The 22,080-nt window shown below is 46.0% G+C and overlaps 1 pseudogene; it reads right to left on the bottom strand.

The window, feature by feature from the left end:
- Positions 1 to 377: 377 nt before the first annotated feature.
- LOC134949858 (tubulin-folding cofactor B-like) overlaps positions 378 to 22,080 on the bottom strand; it is a 45,253-nt pseudogene continuing 23,550 nt past the window's right edge.

The raw sequence follows: 22,080 nt of genomic DNA, 5'->3' as shown, positions 1-22,080 counted from the left end.
CGCGAGAATCCGACAGCGGGATGATGACGTTCTGGCGCGCTCGGGTTAGCCGAGCAAGGCGGGAAGGTTCGAACCTGCCTCGGACCCGTGTAAAATGGGTGAAGTTCGGGGTAGTTCGGTTTCCGAGAAACCGAACCCGCTCATCACTAATAATAAATAAATATTGAGGCACTCATTAAAGTGTCCAATTTGTTGATTCCAATGTTCTCTTTTTGCGATGTAGATCATAAAATGGGCAACTCCCGGATCTCCAGAAATAAAGCATAATGGTTTATAAAGTAGAACAGGCATTTCATTAATTTGTATAAAGAAAAAGAACATAACATCTACTTATTCACATTGTTAATACACTGAATGGAACGCAGTGATAAAAGGTGGAAATCGGGCATAGAGGATGAGCTATGAATGGATATGGCACAGGGTGGTCACATTTCATCGTCTAGACCAAAGTCTTCCTCTGGGAAGTCACCAACCGTCACATTCTGTGGTTTCAGGAACGCACTGTACTTGGGTGAGCATGTGAAGTAATGTTTCCCATCAACACTGCACAAAATAAAGAGGAAAAATCAGTAATGAATCGAGACAAAGGAAGATGTTTCATCTATCTCTGAGGGCTCAGAGCAGTTCAACTAAGCATGAGGTTCTGGTGCAATGTAGCTGAATATGGTGCAGGTAATTGCAGGAAGGAACACCTTGCTCGATTCTGCTCGCACCGGTAGCAAATGCAAACAAAAACGAGCAAGTTAACCTGCGATATGGCAGTGAAGTTCCGATGGAAACTTGCAGCTAATTGAAGCTACATCTTCACGTCATTTGGTCACCCTGCAGGAGAACAATACAATGGGGAATATTCAGGAAAGCAGTTGTTATGAGCCATAACACCCGATGTTTGCTTTTAGATTAAGCAGTACTATTACGTTTATTTTATTATAAATTACAATGGTTAGCATTACTGCCTCACAGCACTGAGGTCTGGGGTTGGATTACCACCGAGGCCCTGACTGTGGATAATGTATATTCTCCCCTTGCTCGCATGGGTTTCCTCTGGCTGCTCTGGTTTCCTCCTACACTTCAAAAATAGGAATTTAATACCTACCGGTAATTCCTTTTCTCGTAGTCATAGTGGATACTGGGGTGACATTAGTACCATGGGGTATAGATCGGGTCCATTGGAGCCTGGCAATTTAAGAAATCATTAGTGTGTGCTGGCTCCTCCCCTCTATGCCCCTCCTAGCAGACTCAGTCCAGGAAAACTGTGCCCAAGGAGACGGACATACTTTAGAGAAGGCTATAAACACAAAACGCGGTGCGGTAACGAACCAACACACAACAATAACAAATATAGCAGAGCTAACCAAAACAGTGGAAAGCAACGCTAACTATAATAAAGGATAGCAACGCTAACCAAACATGGAACAGGGACAGCAACAGCAGACCCAACCAGGTAAGCAGGAACTCGAAGCACAGAGGCAGGTGCCCAGTATCCACTACAGACTACGAGAAAAGGAATTACTGGTAGGTATTAAATTCCTATTTTCTCTAATGTCCTAGTTGATACTGGGGTGCCATTAGTACCATGGGGAAGTCCCAAAGCTCCCAGAATGGGTGGGAGAGTGCTAAGACCCCTTCAAAACCACCTGACCAAACTGAAGGTAATCTCTGTCCAAGGTGTCGAACCTGTAGAATTTTATGAACGTGTTCGAACCAGACCAAGTAGCTGTCCAGCACAATTGTAAGGCCGAGACACCCCGGGCAGCCGCCCAGGAAGAACCCACCGGCCTTGTGGAGTGGGCCTGGACAGAATTTGGCAACGGTAATGCTGCCGAAGAATAGACTTGTTGAATGGTTAACCTGAGCCAACGAGCAAAGGATTGCTTAGAAGCAGAACGATCAATTTTGGTAGCGTCATAAAGGACAAAAATGGAGTCAGACTTCCTGTGATGAGTTGTCTTCTTGATGTAAATCCTCAAAGCCCTCACAACATCCAGGGACTTTGGAGCAACCGATGTGTCAGCCAGTACCGGAACCACTATCAGTTGATTAATGTGAAAAGCCGATACCACTTTCGGCAAAAACTGCAGGTGAGTCCTGAGAAGCCATCAGGTCTATCTGCGGACAGCTCCACCGGTGAACTAGTTGTCAGAACACCTGAGGGTGAAGGCTCCATTCCCCCGGATGGATATTGTGCCTGCTGAGGAAGTCCACTTCCCAGCTGTCCACTCTTGGGATGAATATGGCTGAAATGGCGCTTGCGTTGGTTTCCACCCAGAGGAGTATCCTTGACACCTCTCACATTGCGGCCCTGCTTCGTGTTCCTCCATGTCATTGATGTACGCCACCGCTGTGGCATTGTCAGACTGCACCTGGATGGCTTGATTCCGAAGGAGATTGGAGGCTTGCAGAAGAGCATTGTAAATTGCCCTGAGTTACAGGACATTTATGGGAAGGGCAGATTCCTGACTCGACCACTTCCCCTGGAACTGGACCACCTGGGTCACAGCACCCCAACCCCTGAGACTGGCATCCATTGTTAGTAGGGTCCATGACTGGATACTGAAAGACGGACCCTCTACAAGGTGAGAGATTTGTAGCCACCATAACAGGGAGATATGTGCTTTTGGCGAAAGAGTTATACTCTGGTGCATGTGCAGGTGAGAACCTGACCACTTGTCTAGCAGGTCCAGCTGGAACGGACGTGCATGAAACCTGCCGTACTGTATTGCCTCATAGGAGGCTACCATCTTGCCCAGCAATTGAATGTAAAGCTGAATTAAGATTTTGTGGGGTCTGAGCACTGAGCGGATCATAGCCTGGATAGTCCAGGCCTTGTCCATCGGAAGGAATACCTTCTGCGATACCGTGTCCAGGATCATTCTCTGGAACTGAATTCTCAGATGGTTCCAGGTAAGTCTTCTGGAAATTTAGGATTGATCCGTGGTCCGTAAGCAGGCGAGTTGTTAAGTCGATGCTGTGTAACAGACGTTCCCTGGACACCGCCTTTATCAGGATATTGTCCAAGTATGGGACTATGCTGACTCCCATCTTTCACAATTGCAGCATCATCTCCGCCATCTATCATTAGGAAGGCAGATAGGGCAATCTGCTACCAGGACCGTGATCACCGTACGGTCTGTTGTCTCCCGGGTGCTCAGGTACGGCACATCACGGACTGGGTAGATAGATTGTTGGGAGGGGCTGGGAAAGACCCGGCGGTCTTGGTGCACGTTGGCACCAACGACAGTTAGTGATAGGTGGGATGTCCTTAAGAAAGATTATAGGGACTTAGGCCAGAAACTAAAAAAAAGGACATCTAAGGTATTTTTCTTTTAAATATTACCAGTGCCACGTGCTAGCCCAGGGAGACAGAGGGAGATTAGGGAGGTAAATGTGTGGCTCAGAGACTGGTGTAGGAAAGAAGGGTTTGTGTACTTGGAACACTGGGCGGACTTCTCAGTCAGGCGCCACCTTTCTTCTCATGATGGATTGCACCTGAATGAGGAAGGGGCTGCGGTGCTGGGGGGGTAGGATGGTTAGTAGTTTGGAGGAGCTTTTCAACTATGAGCCTGGAGGGAGGGTTTAGCTAGAAACTATGGGTCATGCAGCGAGTATAGTAGGGATGGTGGTAGTGAGATAAATGGGGGGTGGAAAAGGGGGGAGGGAAAGTACAGCCGGTAAGGGTATTTACATGGATTCTATTAAGGGTGTTAAAAAAGGTATTGCTAAAGCATTACATAATAACAATTATGTGTCATCAATACAGACTATAGAAAATGTTGTACAGGACTTAAGGGAAAATACTTATGTCAGGGCAGTGAATTTAGACGGGAGCATTGGGTTGACCAAAGAGAAAAGAAAGGTGGGCAATACCAAGTACGGTGGGGTTGGAGAGGGAGCGAGAAGGACAGTCTGTATCAGTAACTCTATGGATGCACTAGTTAACCAGGATGGGAAATCTTTAGGAAAACAAACAAATAAAGGAACCGATAAACTAAAATGTATGCTTGCAAAGTCTAGCAGGTAAAATGGGGGAATTGGAAATGTTAGTAACAAAAGCTGGGTATGACATTATAGGTATTACGGAAACATGGTGGGACGACTCTCACGACTGGGTTGCTAACTTGGAGGGGTATTCTCTTTTTAGGAGGGACATAGCTAACAAAAGAGGAGGAGGTGTATGTCTTTATGTTAAACCATCACTTAAACCATACCTAAAGGAGGTTATCTATGAGGAGACTGGCGATAATGTGGAGTCACTATGGGTAGAAATCTCAAGTGGGGGAATTGATGAAAAAAAAAAACTAGTCATAGGCACGTGCTACAAATAGCCGGATATTAGCATACATGAGGAAGAACAACTATTGCAGGAAAATCAAAACGGCTTCGGGATTGGGGGACATCCTTGTCATTGGGGATTTTAATTACCCGAATATAAACTGGAGTAACGATTCATGTGCTAAAGCAAGGGGCAGCAGGTTCTTAAATATGTTTAGGGATCACTACTTGTCTCAATTAGTCGAGGACCCAACTAGGGGTAAAACTACACTGGATATAGTAATTACTAATAATGTGAACATTATATCAAACACTAAAGTTGGGGAGACTTTGGGTAACAGTGATCACTATATGATCACATTCGACATCAGTTTCAGGAAACATAGCTACAGGGGTTCCACCAAAACTTTTAACTTTAGGAAGGCTAATTTCAGTATGCTTAGATGTGCACTTAACGACAGAGAGTGGGAGGTTCTGTTTAATAACAAGAAAACTTCGGAAATGTGGGATGTTTTAAAAGGGTTGCTGGATAGCTATATTCATAACTTTATTCTCATGGGCAGTAAATGCAGGAGTATAAAACTCAAACCGATGTGGCTTAACAAGAAGGATAAGGCAGAAATGGATAAAAAAGCGGGCTTTCAAAGCATTTAAATCTATTATAGAGGAGTCTTTCAAGTATTACAAGGAGTGTAATAGGAAAAGCAAAAAAGCAATAAGAGCAGCAAAAATGGAAAATGAAAAGCAAATCTCTATAGAGAGTAAAACCAATCCTAAAAAGTTTTTTAAATACATAAACGGTAAAAGGTTAAAAAATGAGAATATAGGTCCATTAAAAGATGAATTAGGAGAATTGATAAATGATGACGAAATAAAAGCGGAAATACTGAACAAATTATTATTTTCATCAGTATTCACCAGTGAAGAACTGATGGTGGGAGTAGAGCATAACAATTGTGACAGTAATGATTCATGGTTAGATACTTGTTTAAGCGAAGTAGTAGTCCAAGAGAGACTAAGCAAAATTAAGATTAATAAATCACCTGGTCCTGATGGACTTCACCTGAGGGTTCTTATGGAGCTTAGTCCACAACTGGCACGACCCCTATACTTGATTTTCAATAGTTCAATTAGATCAGGCATGGTACTGAAGGATTGGCGTATAGCTGAGGTAGTGCCATTATTTAAAAAGGGATCCTAAAATCTTCCGGGAAACTACAGACCAGTTTAACATCTATAGTGGGGAAAATATTGGAAGGAATTCTAAGGGACGTCATACAGGAGTATCTAAAGTCCGCTAGGATTATTAGCAAGAACCAGCACGGGTTTGTGAGGGACAGGTCATGTCCGACTAACTTAATTAGCTTCTACGAGGAAGTGAACAATAATCTTGATCAAGGAAAATCAGTGGATGTGGTCTTCCTAGATTTTACAAAAGCCTTCGATACAGTTCCTCACAGGAGACAGATGATCCAATTAAAGGAGATTGGCCTAGGAAAAACTATTTGCACATGGATAAGCAGCTGGTTGGATAGCAGGGTACAGCGAGTAGTGGTCAACGGGAAGTCTTCAACCTGGTCCCCTGTAGTCAGCGGAATACCACAAGAGTCCGTACTCAGACCTCTACTGTTCAACATATTTATCAATGACCTAGAAATAGGCCTGGAAAGCAGTGTCAATCTTTGCAGATGATACTAAACTGTGTAAGGTAATTAATTCAGAATTGGATGTGGAGTCCTTGCAGAATGATCTATCTAAACTTGAACTCTGGGCGTCTAAATGGAAAATGAGGTTCAATACAGACAAATCCAAGGTTATGCATTTGGGACTAAAAACAAACTTGCATCCTACATATTAAATGAGGAACACCTAGGGGAAACAGAGTTGGAAAAAGATTTGGGGGTATTTATTGATAATAGGCTTAATAACCGTACACAATGTCAAAGCGCAGTAAAGAAGGCAAGTGAGGTGCTAGCATGCATAAAAAATAAGAATTTACTTACCGATAATTCTATTTCTCGTAGTCCGTAGTGGATGCTGGGGACTCCGTAAGGACCAAGGGGGAACAGCGGCTCCGCAGGAGACAGGGCACAAAAGTAAAAGCTTTAGGATCAGGTGGTGTGCACTGGCTCCTCCCCCTATGACCCTCCTCCAAGCCTCAGTTAGGATACTGTGCCCGGACGAGCGTACACAATAAGGAAGGATTTTGAATCCCGGGTAAGACTCATACCAGCCACACCAATCACACTGTACAACCTGTGATCTGAACCCAGTTAACAGCATGATAACAGCGGAGCCTCTGAAAAGATGGCTCACAACAATAATAACCCGATTTTTGTATCAATAACTATGTACAAGTATTGCAGACAATCCGCACTTGGGATGGGCGCCCAGCATCCACTACGGACTACGAGAAATAGAATTATCGGTAAGTAAATTCTTATTTTCTCTGACGTCCTAAGTGGATGCTGGGGACTCCGTAAGGACCATGGGGATTATACCAAAGCTCCCAAACGGGCGGGAGAGTGCGGATGACTCTGCAGCACCGAATGAGAGAACTCCAGGTCCTCCTCAGCCAGGGTATCAAATTTGTAGAATTTTGCAAACGTGTTTGCCCCTGACCAAGTAGCAGCTCGGCAAAGTTGTAAAGCCGAGACCCCTCGGGCAGCCGCCCAAGATGAGCCCACCTTTCTTGTGGAATGGGCATTTACATATTTTGGCTGTGGCAGGCCTGCCACAGAATGTGCAAGCTGAATTGTACTACACATCCAACTAGCAATCGTCTGCTTAGAAGCAAGAGCACCCAGTTTGTTGGGTGCATACAGGATAACAGCAAGTCAGTTTTCCTGACTCCAGCCATCCTGGAAATCTATATTTTCAGGGCCCTGACAACATCTAGCAACTTGGAGTCCTCCAAGTCCCTAGTAGCCGCAGGTACCACAATAAGCTGGTTCAGTTGAAACGCTGACACCACCTTAGGGAGAAACTGGGGACGAGTCCGCAGCTCTGCCCTGTCCGAATGGACAATCAGATATGGGCTTTTGTGAGACAAAGCCGCCAATTCTGACACTCGCCTGGCCGAGGCCAGGGCCAACAGCATGGTCACTTTCCATGTGAAATATTTCAAATCCACAGATTTGAGCGGTTTAAACCAATGTGATTTGAGGAATCCCAGAACTACGTTGAGATCCCACAGTGCCACTGGAGGCACAAAAGGGGGTTGTATATGCAGTACTCCCTTGACAAACTTCTGGACTTCAGGAACTGAAGCCAATTCTTTCTGGAAGAAAATCGACAGGGCCGAAATTTGAACCTTAATGAACCCCAATTTGAGGCCCATAGACACTCCTGTTTGTAGGAAATGCAGTTGAAATTCCTCCATGGGGGCCTTCTTGGCCTCACACCATGCAACATATTTTCGCCAAATGCGGTGATAATGTTGTGCGGTCACCTCCTTCCTGGCTCTGACCAGGGTAGGGATGACCTCTTCCGGAATGCCTTTTTCCCTTAGGATCCGGCGTTCAACTGCCATGCCGTCAAAGGCAGCCGCGGTAAGTCTTGGAACAGACATGATCCTTGCTGAAGCAAGTCCCTTCTTAGTATCTCTTGAAGTTCCGGGTACCAAGTCCTTCTTGGCCAATCCGGAGCCACGAGTATAGTTCTTACTCCTCTCCGTCTTATAATTCTCAGTACCTTGGGTATGAGAGGCAGAGGAGGGAACACATACACCGACTGGTACACCCACGGTGTTACCAGAGCGTCCCAGCTATTGCCTGAGGGTCTCTTGACCTGGCGCAATACCTGTCCAGTTTTTTGTTCAGACGGGACGCCATCATGTCCACCTTTGGTCTTTCCCAACGGTTCACAATCATGTGGAAAACTTCCAGATGAAGTCCCCACTCTCCCGGGTGGAGGTCGTGCCTGCTGAGGAAGTCTGCTTCCCAGTTGTCCACTCCCGGAATGAACACCGCTGACAGTGTTATCACATGATTTTTCGCCCCGCGAAGAATCCTTGCTGCCATTTCCCTCCTGCTTCTTGTACCGCCCTGTCTGTTTACGTGGGCGACTGCCGTGATGTTGTCCGACTGGATCAGCACCGGTTGACTTTGAAGCAGAGGTCTTCCTAGGCTCAGAGCATTGTAAATTGCCCTTAGCTCCAGTATATTTATGTGGAGAGAAGTCTCCAGACTTGACCACACTCCTTGGAAATTTCTTCCCTGTGTGACTGCTCCCCAGCCTCTCAGGCTGGCATCCGTGGTCACCAGGACCCAGTCCTGATTGCCGAATCTGCTGCCCTCTAGTAGATGAGCACTCTGCAGCCACCACAGAAGAGACACCCTTGTCCTTGGAGACAGGATTATCCGCTGATGCATCTGAAGATGCGATCCGGACCATTCGTCCAGCAGATCCCACTGAAAAATTCTTGCGTGAAATCTGCCGAATGGAATCGCTTCGTAAGAAGCCACCATTTTTCCCAGGACTCTTGTGCATTGATGCACTGACACTTGGCCTGGTTTTAGGAGGTTTCTGACTAGCTCGGATAACTCCCTGGCTTTCTCCTCCGGGAGAAACACCTTTTTCTGGACTGTGTCCAGAATCATCCCTAGGAGCAGCAGACGTGTCGTCGGAATCAGCTGCGATTTTGGAATATTTAGAATCCACCCGTGCTGTCGTAGAACTACTTGAGATAGTGCTACTCCGACCTCCAACTGTTCTCTGGACCTTGCCCTTATCAGGAGATCGTCCAAGTAAGGGATAATTAAGACGCCTTTTCTTTGAAGAAGAATCATCATTTCGGCCATTACCTTGGTAAAGACCCGGGGTGCCGTGGACAATCCAAACGGCAGCGTCTGAAACTGATAGTGACAGTTCTGTACCATGAACCTGAGGTACCCTTGGTGAGAAGGGCAAATTGGGACATGGAGGTAAGCATCCTTGATGTCCAGGGACACCATATAGTCCCCTTCTTCCTGGTTCGCTATCACTGCTCTGAGTGACTCCATCTTGATTTGAACCTTTGTATGTAAGTGTTCAAAGATTTCAGATTTAGAATAGGTCTCACCGAGCCGTCTGGCTTCAGTACCACAAATAGTGTGGAATAATACCCCTTTCCTTGTTGTAGGAGGGGTACTTTGATTATCACCTGCTGGGAATACAGCTTGTGAATTGTTTCCAATACTGCCTCCCTGTCGGAGGGAGACGTTGGTAAAGCAGACTTCAGGAACCTGCGAGGGGGAGACGTCTCGAATTTCTAATCTGTACCCCTGGGATACTACTTGTAGGATCCAGGGGTCCACTTGCGAGTGAGCCCACTGCGTGCTGAAACTCTTGAGACGACCCCCCACCGCACCTGAGTCCGCTTGTACGGCCCCAGCGTCATGCTGAGGACTTGGCAGAAGCGGTGGAGGGCTTCTGTTCCTGGGAAGGGGCTGCCTGCTGCAGTCTTCTTCCCTTTCCTCTACCCCTGGGCAGATATGACTGGCCTTTTGCCCGCTTGCCCTTATGGGGACGAAAGGACTGAGGCTGAAAAGACGGTGTCTTTTTCTGCTGAGATGTGACTTGGGGTAAAAAAGGTGGATTTTCCAGCTGTTGCCGTGGCCACCAGGTCCGATGGACCGACCCCAAATAACTCCTCCCCTTTATACGGCAATACTTCCATGTGCCGTTTGGAATCTGCATCACCTGACCACTGTCGTGTCCATAAACATCTTCTGGCAGACATGGACATCGCACTTACTCTTGATGCCAGAGTGCAAATATCCCTCTGTGCATCTCGCATATATAGAAATGCATCCTTTAAATGCTCTATAGTCAATAAAATACTGTCCCTATCAAGGGTATCAATATTTTCAGTCAGGGAATCCGACCAAGCCACCCCAGCGCTGCACATCCAGGCTGAGGCGATCGCTGGTCGCAGTATAACACCAGTATGTGTGTATATACTTTTTTGGATATTTTCCAGCCTCCTATCAGCTGGCTCCTTGAGGGCGGCCGTATCTGGAGACGGTAACGCCACTTGTTTTGATAAGCGTGTGAGCGCCTTATCCACCCTAGGGGGTGTTTCCCAACGCGCCCTAACTTCTGGCGGGAAAGGGTATAACGCCAATAATTTTCTATCGGGGGAAACCCACGCATCATCACACACTTCATTTAATTTATCTGATTCAGGAAAAACTACAGGTAGTTTTTTCACACCCCACATAATACCCTTTTTTGTGGTACTTGTAGTATCAGAAATATGTAACACCTCCTTCATTGCCCTTAACATGTAACGTGTGGCCCTAATGGAAAATACGTTTGTTTCTTCACTGTCGACACTGGAGTCAGTGTCCGTGTCTGTGTCTGTGTCGACCGACTGAGGTAATGAGCGTTTTAAAGCCCCTGACGGTGTTTGAGACGCCTGGACAGGTACTAATTGGTTTGCCGGCCGTCTCATGTCGTCAACCGACCTTGCAGCGTGTTGACATTATCACGTAATTCCCTAAATAAGCCATCCATTCCGGTGTCGACTCCCTAGAGAGTGACATCACCATTACAGGCAATTGCTCCGCCTCCTCACCAACATCGTCCTCATACATGTCGACACACACGTACCGACACACAGCACACACACAGGGAATGCTCTGATAGAGGACAGGACCCCACTAGCCCTTTGGGGAGACAGAGGGAGAGTTTGCCAGCACACACCAAAACGCTATAATTATACAGGGACAACCTTATATAAGTGTTTTCCCTTATAGCATCTTAATATATAATAATATCGCCACATAAAATGCCCCCCCTCTCTGTTTTAACCCTGTTTCTGTAGTGCTGTGCAGGGGAGAGCCTGGGAGCCTTCCTAGCAGTGGAGCTGTGTAGGAAAATGGCGCTGTGTGCTGAGGAGAATAGGCCCCGCCCCCTTTTCGGCTGGCTTCTTCTCCCGTTTTTCTGACAACCTGGCAGGGGTTAAATACATCCATATAGCCCCAGAGGCTATATGTGATGTATTTTTAGCCAGAATAGGTACTTTCATTGCTGCCCAGGGCGCCCCCCCCAGCGCCCTGCACCCTCAGTGACCGCTGGTGTGAAGTGTGCTGAGAGCAATGGCGCACAGCTGCAGTGCTGTGCGCTACCTCATGAAGACTGAGAAGTCTTCAGCCGCCGGTTTCTGGACCTCTTCTCTCTTCGGCATCTGCAAGGGGGTCGGCGGCGCGGCTCCGGTGACCCATCCAGGCTGTACCTGTGATCGTCCCTCTGGAGCTAGTGTCCAGTAGCCTAAGAAGCCAATCCATCCTGCATGCAGGTGAGTTCACTTCTTCTCCCCTAAGTCCCTCGTTGCAGTGAGCCTGTTGCCAGCAGGACTCACTGAAAATAAAAAACCTAACAAAACTTTTACTCTAAGCAGCTCTTTAGGAGAGCCACCTAGATTGCACCCTTCTCGGCCGGGCACAAAAACCTAACTGAGGCTTGGAGGAGGGTCATAGGGGGAGGAGCCAGTGCACACCACCTGATCCTAAAGCTTTTACTTTTGTGCCCTGTCTCCTGCGGAGCCGCTGTTCCCCCTTGGTCCTTACGGAGTCCCCAGCATCCACTTAGGACGTCAGAGAAAGGGGAATTGAGACAAGGGACTCGGATGTAATCATGCTGCTGTATAAGGCATTGGTACGTCCGCACCTGGAATATTGTGTTCAGTTTTGGGCACCATTGTATTAAAAAGACATCAGTGAACTCGAATGTGTTCAAAGACGAGCTACTAAATTGATTAAAGGTCTAGAAGGACTGAACTAAAAGGAAAGACTTACTAGGCTGAATATGTATACACTAGAAAAGAGGCATCTAAGAGAAGATATTATTAAGATCTTCAAATATGTAAAGGGACATCACAAAGAGTTATCAGAGGAATTATTTATTAAAAGAACACAGTTTAGGACATGTGGGCACTCGCTGCGACTGGAGGAGAGAAAGTTCCGAACGCAACGGAGGAAAGGGTTCTTCACTGTTAGGGCAATCAGGATGTGGAATTCCCTGCCAGGGAAGGTGGTAATGGCGGACTCTGTAATTGGATTTAAAAAAGGAATGGATACATTTCTGAATGAAAAAGCTATCCAAGGTTATAATACTTAAAATATCAACATGATTAATCTGGGGGTAACATGAGTTATAGTAGCTAACTAGTCATAAAACATTATTTAGCAAGTATGTAGAATCATCACAACTTAAAACAGGTTGAACACGATGGGCAGTTTGCCTCTGTTCAACCTCAAATACTATGTTACTATGTTATGCCATGACTTTTGTGAATACCCTTGGAGCTGTGGAGAGACCAAAGGGTAAGGCCTGGAACTGGAAGTGGTGATCCAGTACAGCAAACCGGAGGTAAGCCTGATGAGGCAGCCATATTGGGATATGAAGGTATGCATCCTTGATATCCAGAGATACCAGGAACTCCCCCTCCTCCAGAGAGGAGATCACTGCCCTTAGGGATTCCATCTTGAATCACGTGAAGATACAGGTTCAGGGATTTGAGGTTCAAGATCGGCCGTACCGAGCTGTCCGGCTTCGGAACCACAAAGAGACTTCAGTAAAATACTTTTGTTTGCAGCGGAGGAGGTACTGGAACAATAACTCCTGTGGAAAGCAGTTTTTGAATGGCTTTTTGCAAGGTAACTCTTGCTACAGGTGAATCTGGTAAGGCTGACTTGAAGAATCTGAGAGGAGGTAGTTGCTAAAATTCCAGCTGGTATCCTTGGGATATAAGCTCTCTCACCCAAGGATCCTGGCAGTACTTTGCCCACATACTGTATGGGCAAAGTGCTAAAAGCGAGCACCTACCTGGAAGTCGCCTCGCTGCTGGTGCCAAACATCACACGGAGGGCTTTGTGGATGAGGATCCAGAGGACTGGTCCAGAGCACCAGCAGCTGCTGGTTTACGGGACATACCGTGATTTCCTTTAGCAGCATTTAATGCACCCCTGGCTCTGCCTCTCAATTTTGCCACACGAAAGGACTGCAGAGATGGCCCAGTGTAGGAACGTCTAGCAGGAGGTGCAGCAGACGGCAGATAGGTAGACTTATCTGCCGTCGCCTGAGATATCCACTTGTTTAGTTCTTCTCCAAACCAAGCATCCCCTGTAAAAGGAAGGTTCTCAACACCCCTTTTGGAAACAGCATCTGCTGACCATTGTAGGAGCCACAGGGTTCTACGAACCGAGAATGCCATAGCCGTGGGAAGGCCATTAACGAGACATAATTCCTTAACTGTCTCATTCATAAAGTTTGCAGCATCTTGGATATGCTGCAGTTGTGTAATGATCTCATCCTGAGGTAGGGAGTCAAACCCTTTTATTATATTATCTGACCATTTAACAATGGCTCTAAAACTCCATCCGCAAGCAATAGTACGACGTTGGGCCATGCCCACTGCAGTATAGGTTGATTTGAGTGTAGTCTCAATTTTGCAGTCAGCTGGATCCTTGAGGGAAATAGCCCCAGGGACAGGCAGTATGATTTTACGTGACAGCCTGGACACTGAAGTATCCACAGATGGTGGGTTTTCCCAAACTTTCCTATCCTTAGCAGGAAATGAAAAGCAATTTAGTAACCGCTTAGGAGTAATACATTTCTTGCAGGGCCGGTCCTAAGGTTTGTGGCGCCCCGGGCAAAATATGGGGGCGTGGCTTAAATTTGGGGGCGTGGTCAACGCACTGAAATAAAAAATAAAAATCAATAAAAAGTATACTTACCATCCCCGTTCCTGATCCAGACCCCCTCCGCCGGCGGCGCCGCTCTTCTGCTCTCCTCTCTTCGATCTATGGGAAAGACGTTATTACGTCTCTCCCATAGAACAGCATAGACACTAGAGGTCAATTATGACCCCTAGTGTCTGTGCCACTATGCTGTGCGGTGCGCGATGACGTCATCGCGCATCGCACAGCAAAGGTCCTCTAGACGAAGGGAAACTAGACCGTAGCGTCTAGTTTCCCTTCACGGAGAGGACCTTTGCTGTGCGGTGCGCGATGACGTCATCGCGCACCGCACAACTAAGGTCATCTCAATGAAGGGAAACTAGACGCTACGCGTCCAGTTCCCTTCAAAGCGGGGGGCACAGCAGGGCACTGCGGGGGGCACAGTGGCGGTTCTTGCCCTGGTGCGGCGCCCTCCGGATGGCGCCGGCGCCCTCCGGAAGGCGGCGCCCCGGGCAAAAGTACCGCTTGCCCGTGGCAAGAACCGCCACTGATTTCTTGTCAGGATTCACCCACGCCTCTTTGGAAAGGGAATTTAATTATTTTGGAGATAGGGAAGGTGACAGAGTATTTTGGTTTCACATTAAAAAACAATTCCTCTTCTAGTTCTGTCTCCTTATCCTGTATGTTGAGGACTTCTCTAATAGCATAAATCAGGGCCTCAACTCCCGGGGACTGAGCATTGTCATCTTCCACCTCCAGTTCTCCCTCATCTAACTCTGGTATTTCAGTATCAGAGTCAGACTGGAGCACATGTGGGAGTGTGCGTTTATGAGAGACCACCAGAGTGGGCTGAGTAGCCAGTCTGTGGACAGCAGTCTTAGCCAAGAAATCATCTACAGATTGTTTCAGGGTCTGCCTATCCTGCTTTGCAGCAGCTAACTCTGAATTTATATTAGTAATCATTGTTTTAAATGATTATAACCATTCAGGTTCCGGCAAGCCACTACCTTGTGAAGGCAGAGAACACTGGGTACATAGTAGAGACCCTTGTGAAGAGGGTGCAAACTTGGTGTTGCAAGAGGGACACACAGACTTTTTCCCAGACATGCTTATAGCAGAAAACACAGTGTTATATCACAGTGCAGTGACAACACGTTAGTGAAACAGCACAATAAGCCCAGACAGCCCTGAATGGAGTGACAGAGAGAGGACTGGGACCAGCACACAATACCTCAGCCCAGAGCAGTGCTCCGCTGGGTATATTTATATGTTTGTTATGAGCACAGCAGTGTAACCGCTGTATATATGCTCCCCCCTTTCTATAAGACCCCTGATACCAGTAGAATTGGTGATTCAGTGGGCTCTGTGGAGGAGCAGTCTCAGCGTGCAGCCTGTAGTCAGCAGCAGGAAATGGCGCCTTTCAGCATCTGGCCCGCTTTCCGGTAAGCCCCGCCCCTTCAATGGCGGGCAGTCCCTATATAGATTATACTAGCTTTAATGTCATATTGTGTAAAAAAAGGAGATTAGGATCCCCTTTTACTTAGCGCTAGTGTGGGTCCCCAGCGGGCACCACAGCTCGTGGCCGGGTGACTGCCGCGCCCTAATACCGCCATTGTCACCAGGGACCCGCTAACCAGGATCCCGATGCAATACTCACCTCACCGCATCTTCTTTGGCATCTGTTAGGGGTGGCGGCATGCTGCAGGCGTGGGCTCACACCCTGGGGCATGAGAAACAGCGACGCAGGAGCTCAGTGTCCTGTCAGCTGGTATTACGAACCATTAACGCTATAGGAAGTTGGTTCGGTTTCCCCCCCTAAGTCCCACGATGCAGGCAGACTGGTTGCCAACCAGTGCTGCCTGAAAATAATAAACTAACATAAATTCTGAAGTAAACTCTCTGGAGCTCCAGAGAATGCATCCGGCTCCTTGGGCACATTTTTCTAAACTGAGTCTGCTAGGAGGTGCATAGAGGGGAAGAGACAGCACACACTAATGATTTCTTAAAGTGCCAGGCTCCAAAGGACCCGATCTATTCCCCATGGTACTAATGTCACCCTAGTATCCACCAGGATGTTAGAGAAAATAGGTTATAGTCAAACTACTTACTTGCATATGTAGTATATGTCTATAAGTTTCTATGAATAAGTTACAAATGTTCTATACCAGTGGTTCTCAAACTCTGTCCTCAGGACCCAACACGGTTCACGTTTTCAATGTCACCCAGCAGCTGCTCTGTGTATCGCCAACTGTCACATTTTAAACACCTACAGGTGACCTGCAAAACATGAACCGTGTGGGGTCCTGAGGACCGAGTTTGAGAACCTGTGTTATATACAGTATGTATACTGTATGTGGTAGGGAATATAGATTGCAACCTCCACAAGAACAAGGACTGATGTGAATGGCCAAATATTCTCCGTAAAGCGCTGGAGACTATGTGTGTGCTATATAAATACCTGGTAATAAATAAATAAATAAATAGCACTGAACATATTACTCTTCACTGTCAGAGCAGGATACAATCTGAGGCCATATGACATAACGGGTTCACTACGGCTGGCCGGCGGTCGGGCTCCCGGCGACCAGCATACCGGCGCCGGGAGCCCGACCGCCGGCTTACCGACAGTGTGGTGAGCGCAAATTAGCCCCTTGCGGGCTCGCTGCGCTCGCCACGCTACGCGCGCCACACTATTTTATTCTCCCTCTATGGGGGTCGTGGACCCCCACGAGGGAAAATAAGTGTCGGTATGCCGGCTGTCGGGCTCCCGGCGCCAGTATACTGAGCGCCGGGAGCCCGACCGCCGGCATACAGAAGACCACCCGACATAACAGTAGCTCCCCAGGTCTGTATTCAAATCCCTCCTCACCTTCCATCATGTTTTCCATAAGGTTCATCATATTTGACGCCGACCCAGTATCTTGGCTTAAAGTCCGTTAAACCTAAAAAACATAATAAATACATATTACAAACAGGAAACCAGACTGATAAGTCACGGAACACAGGTTGTACAATGCAGCCACTAGCATTCAATCTGGAGGGGTCAATTTAAATAGGTGCAGATTGCGTTCTGGAACAAAATTCCACGATTGAATTGATCATGGCACCAATATGTGCCCCTACTGAGAATCTGTAACTAAGTATGATCCAAGTGATGCCACATATACACTAGCCCTATTCTAATAGTGGCTTCCATCAGAAACACAAATCTAAATTGCTCTATTTAAAAATATGACTTATTTTCTACAAGTATTTAGCATACAATATGTGCATTATACTGTACAGCGGCCTCCTATAACAAGTCTGCACGTAAGCAGTTCTTACTGAACCGATAAACCTAAATACCAGTCATGCACAAAAGCTGTTTCAGGAGTGTAATGTACAGTACATAGTGAATGGAAAAACAATGAAAAACATTTTATGCTATGCCCCAAGGTATTGGAATATTTACATATATATTTTTGTGAAAGTTAGTAGCAGCTTGTTTCACATGAGGCAACTTGAATTTTAAGTATAATGATCCATTAATAGGGTTGGGTATGCTTTGCCGGCGGCTCGCATTTCATCATCTATTCTAGACCAAATTCTTCCTCTGGGAAGTCCCCAACAGTCACATTCTGCAGTTTCAGGAGGTATCTGGACTCCAGGTCGCCGCCAATTGGTCGACACACCTTAGGTCGACATGGACAAAATGTCGACATGGCCAAAAGGTCGACAGGAACAAGGTCGACATGGAAAAGGGTCGACATGAGTTTTTCACGATTTTTTTCTTTTTTGGAACCTTTTCATACTTAACGATCCACGTGGACTACGATTGGAACGGTAATCTGTGCCGAGCGAAGCAAAGGCACCATGCCCGAAGCATGGTGAGTGAAGCGGTGCTCTAACTGGGGTTCCCGGTCACTCTACGAAGAAAACGACACCAAAAACACATAAAAAACTCATGTCGACCTTTTTCCATGCTGACCTTGTCCCTGTCGACCTTTTCTCCATGTCGACCTTTTGTCCATGTCGACCTAAGGTGTGTCGACCAATTGACGTCGACCTAAGGTGTGTCGACCTTTTTGATGTCGAACCTGAGTCCCAGACCCGTTTCAGGAATGCACCGTACTTGGGTGAGCATGTGAAGTAACGTTTCCCATCAACACTGCACAAAATAAAGAGGAAAAATCAGTAATGAATCGAGACAAAGGAAAATGTTTCATCTGTCACTGAAAGCTCAGAGCAGTTCAGCTAAGCATGAGGTTCTGGTGCAATGTGGCTGAGCATGGTGCAGGTAACTGCAGGAAGGAACACCTTGCTCGGTTCTGCTTGCACCGGTAGCAAATGCAAACAAAAACAAGCAAGTTAACCTGCGATATAGCAGTGAAGTTCCGATGGAACCTTGCAGCTAACTGAATCTACATCTTCACGTCATTTGGTCACCCTGCAGGAGAACAATACAATGGGGAATATACATGAAAGCAGTTGTTATGAGCCATAACACCCGATGTTTGCTTTTAGATTAAGCAGTACTATTACGTTTATTTTATTAAAAATTAAAATGGTTAGCACTACTGCCTCACAGCCCTGAGGTCTGCGGTTGGGTTTCTACCGAGGCCTTGACTGTGTGGAGTTTGTATATTCTTCCCTTGCTCTCATGGGTTTCCTATGGCTTCTCTAGTTTCCTCCCACACTTAAAAAAAAAAAAGGTTATAGTAAAACTACTTACTTGGATATGTAGTAGGGCCCTCATTCCGAGTTGTTCGCTCGGTATTTTTCATCGCATCGCAGTGAAAATCCGCTTAGTACGCATGCGCAATGTTCGCACTGCGACTGCGCCAAGTAACTTTACTATGAAGAAAGTATTTTTACTCACGGCTTTTTCTTCGCTCCGGCGATCGTAATGTGATTGACAGGAAATGGGTGTTACTGGGCGGAAACACGGCGTTTCAGGGGCGTGTGGCTGAAAACGCTACCGTTTCCGGAAAAAACGCAGGAGTGGCCGGAGAAACGGTGGGAGTGCCTGGGCGAACGCTGGGTGTGTTTGTGACGTCAACCAGGAACGACAAGCACTGAAATGATCGCACAGGCAGAGTAAGTCTGGAGCTACTCTGAAACTGCTAAGTAGTTAGTAATCGCATTATTGCGATTACATCGGTCGCAATTTTAAGAAGCTAAGATTCACTCCCAGTAGGCGGCGGCTTAGCGTGTGTAACTCTGCTAAATTCGCCTTGCGACCGATCAACTCGGAATGAGGGCCTATATGTCTATAAGTTTCTATGAATAAGTTACAAATGTTCTATGTGTATACTGTATGTGGTAGGGAATATAGATTGTAAGCTCCACAAGAACAAGGACTGATGTGAATGGCCAAATATTCTCTGTAAAACGCTGCGGAATATGTGTGTGCTATATAAATACCTGGTAATAAATAAAAAAATAGCACTGAACTTAATACGCTTCACTGTCAGAGCAGGATACAATCTGAGGCAATATGACATAACAGTAGCTCCCCAGGTCTGTATTCAAATCACAAACAAACAAAATTGGCTTGGCGCTAACAGCTAAATAGAAAGTGTGTGCATCGATTAACCATAAATTTAATTCAAAGAACACTCTGTTTCAATCGCAGCTGTTTAATTAAGGGAGAGTACTCCACCCTTTATAGTTACCTAAAAATATATACACACCAAAACAGCGCTAATTTAAAACATAAGTGTGCTTTTAATTTTTACACAAATAAAACATATTAAAAAACACATGAATATGGCTAAATCCTAGAAACCGGTTATCCGTGCAAGGTATGACGTAATTAATACAATTAATATAATGCAATTCAGAACAATTAATATAATGCAATTCAGAACATAGAGATTATTAAATATAGTCCAGAGACTCATTCAAATTAATCCTTTGTATAAAAACTCAATCAGTATGACAGTCTCTTGCAGAGCACAATGAATTAATCGTGAACCGTTCAATTGATAGCAGCAAGTGAGGCAGTGATTGGCAGTTCACACTGCAACATAGTAGGCGACTGTTCGTAGAAGAGATTTGGAGCAATATTGATAGATTTGACATATATCAATGTAATATCGACTACCAGGCTTGTATAGAAAGTCAATTAGCCATGAATACAACCTGCTTCAAGGATCCGGAATTGATCCGTTATGGACCGATGGTTGGTGACTCCCGACTCCTGGTGCTTTTAATGGCCGTTTTTAGTGGGTCTTATCCGGAGTTCCAAACACCACGGGTCCAGGTCTAAGCAGGTGGAATTTTTTTTTTTTTTTTTTTAGCACGGCCGGTACTGCCTCACAGCCCTGAGGTCTGCGGTTGGGTTTCTACCGAGGCCTTGACTGTGTGGAGTTTGTATATTCTTCCCTTGCTCTCATGGGTTTCCTATGGCTTCTCTAGTTTCCTCCCACACTTAAAAAAAAAAAGGTTATAGTAAAACTACTTACTTGGATATGTAGTATATGTCTATAAGTTTCTATGAATAAGTTACAAATGTTCTATGTGTATACTGTATGTGGTAGGGAATATAGATTGTAAGCTCCACAAGAACAAGGACTGATGTGAATGGCCAAATATTCTCTGTAAAATGCTGCGGAATATGTGTGTGCTATATAAATACCTGGTAATAAATAAAAAAATAGCACTGAACTTAATACGCTTCACTGTCAGAGCAGGATACAATCTGAGGCAATATGACATAACAGTAGCTCCCCAGGTCTGTATTCAAATCCCTCCTCACCTTTCATCATGTTTTCCATTAGGCTCATCATATTTGACACATACCCAGTATCTTGGCTTAAAGTCTGTTAAACCTAAAAAACATAATAAATACATATTACAAATAGAGATGAGTGGGTTCGGTTCCTCGAGATCCGAACCCCCCCCCAAACTTCACGTGGTTTTCACGGGTCCGAGGCAGCCTCGGATCTTCCCGTCTTGCTCGGTTAACCCGAACGAGGCCGAAAGTCATCATCCCGCTGTCGGATTCTTGCGAGATTCGTATTCTATATAAAGAGCCGCGTGTCGCCGCCATTTTCACTCGTGCATTGGAGATTGACAGAGAGGACGTGGCTGCGTTCTCTCCCTGAAAAGCTCCGTAATCTGTGCTCAGTGTGCTGCAAATATCTGCTCGGTGTGATGAAAATATCTACGTTCTCTGCCTGAAAAGCTCCATATCTGTGCTCAGTGTGCTGCAAATATCTGTGCTCAGTGTGCTGTAAATATCTGTGCTCAGTGTGCTTCATTTTGGTGACCAACAGTATATAGTTGTACATTGGGTGTAGTATGGAATGCCGGGAGCCCGACCGCCGGCATACCGACAGCGTGGCGAGCGCAAAGGAGCCCCTTGCGGGCTCACTGCGCTCGCCATGCTGTGGGCACGGTGGCGCGCTAAGCATGCCACGCTATTTTATTCTCCCTCCAGGGGGGGCGTGGACCCCCACGAGGGAGAATAGGTGTCGGTATGCCGGGTGTCGGGATTCCGGCGCTGGTATAATGTGCGCCGGGATCCCGACATTCGGCATACTGAAGACCACCCTGTACAGTGTATGATTAGGCCATTGCTGTAGTATCTTGCAGCTCTGTGTCACTGCAAGTATTCATTCCATATCTGTGCTGCATTTTTGTGAGCAGTGTATATATATATATATATATAGTATTACAGTGCAGCATTTTGGTGACCAACAGTATATAGTTGTACAGTACATTAGGCCATTGCAAGTGATGCCACATATACACAAGCACTATTCTAATAGTGGCTTCCATCAGAAACACAAATCTAAATTGCTCTATTTAAAAATATAACTTATTTTCTACTAGTATTTAGCATACAATACGTGCATTAAACTATAACAAGCCTGCACGTAAGCAGTTCTTACTGAACCGATAAACCCAAATACAAGTCATGCACAAAAGCTGTTTCAGGAGTGTAATGTACTTAGCAAATGGAAAAACAATGAAAAACATTTTACGCTGTGCCAAGGTATTGGAATATTTACATATATATTTTTGTGAACGTTAGTAGCAGCTTGTTTCACATAAGGCAACTTGAATTTTAAATATAATGACCCTTTAATAGGGTTGGGTATGCTGTGCCGGCGGTTGGGATCCTGGCAGTCATCATCCCGATGCAGGGATCCCGGCT

The sequence above is a fragment of the Pseudophryne corroboree genome, chromosome 8 (assembly GCF_028390025.1).
Source record: "Pseudophryne corroboree isolate aPseCor3 chromosome 8, aPseCor3.hap2, whole genome shotgun sequence".
Classification (NCBI taxonomy): Eukaryota; Metazoa; Chordata; class Amphibia; order Anura; family Myobatrachidae; genus Pseudophryne; species Pseudophryne corroboree.
Note: the sequence above shows the minus strand (reverse complement) of the source record. Positions and strands in the feature narration are given on the sequence as shown.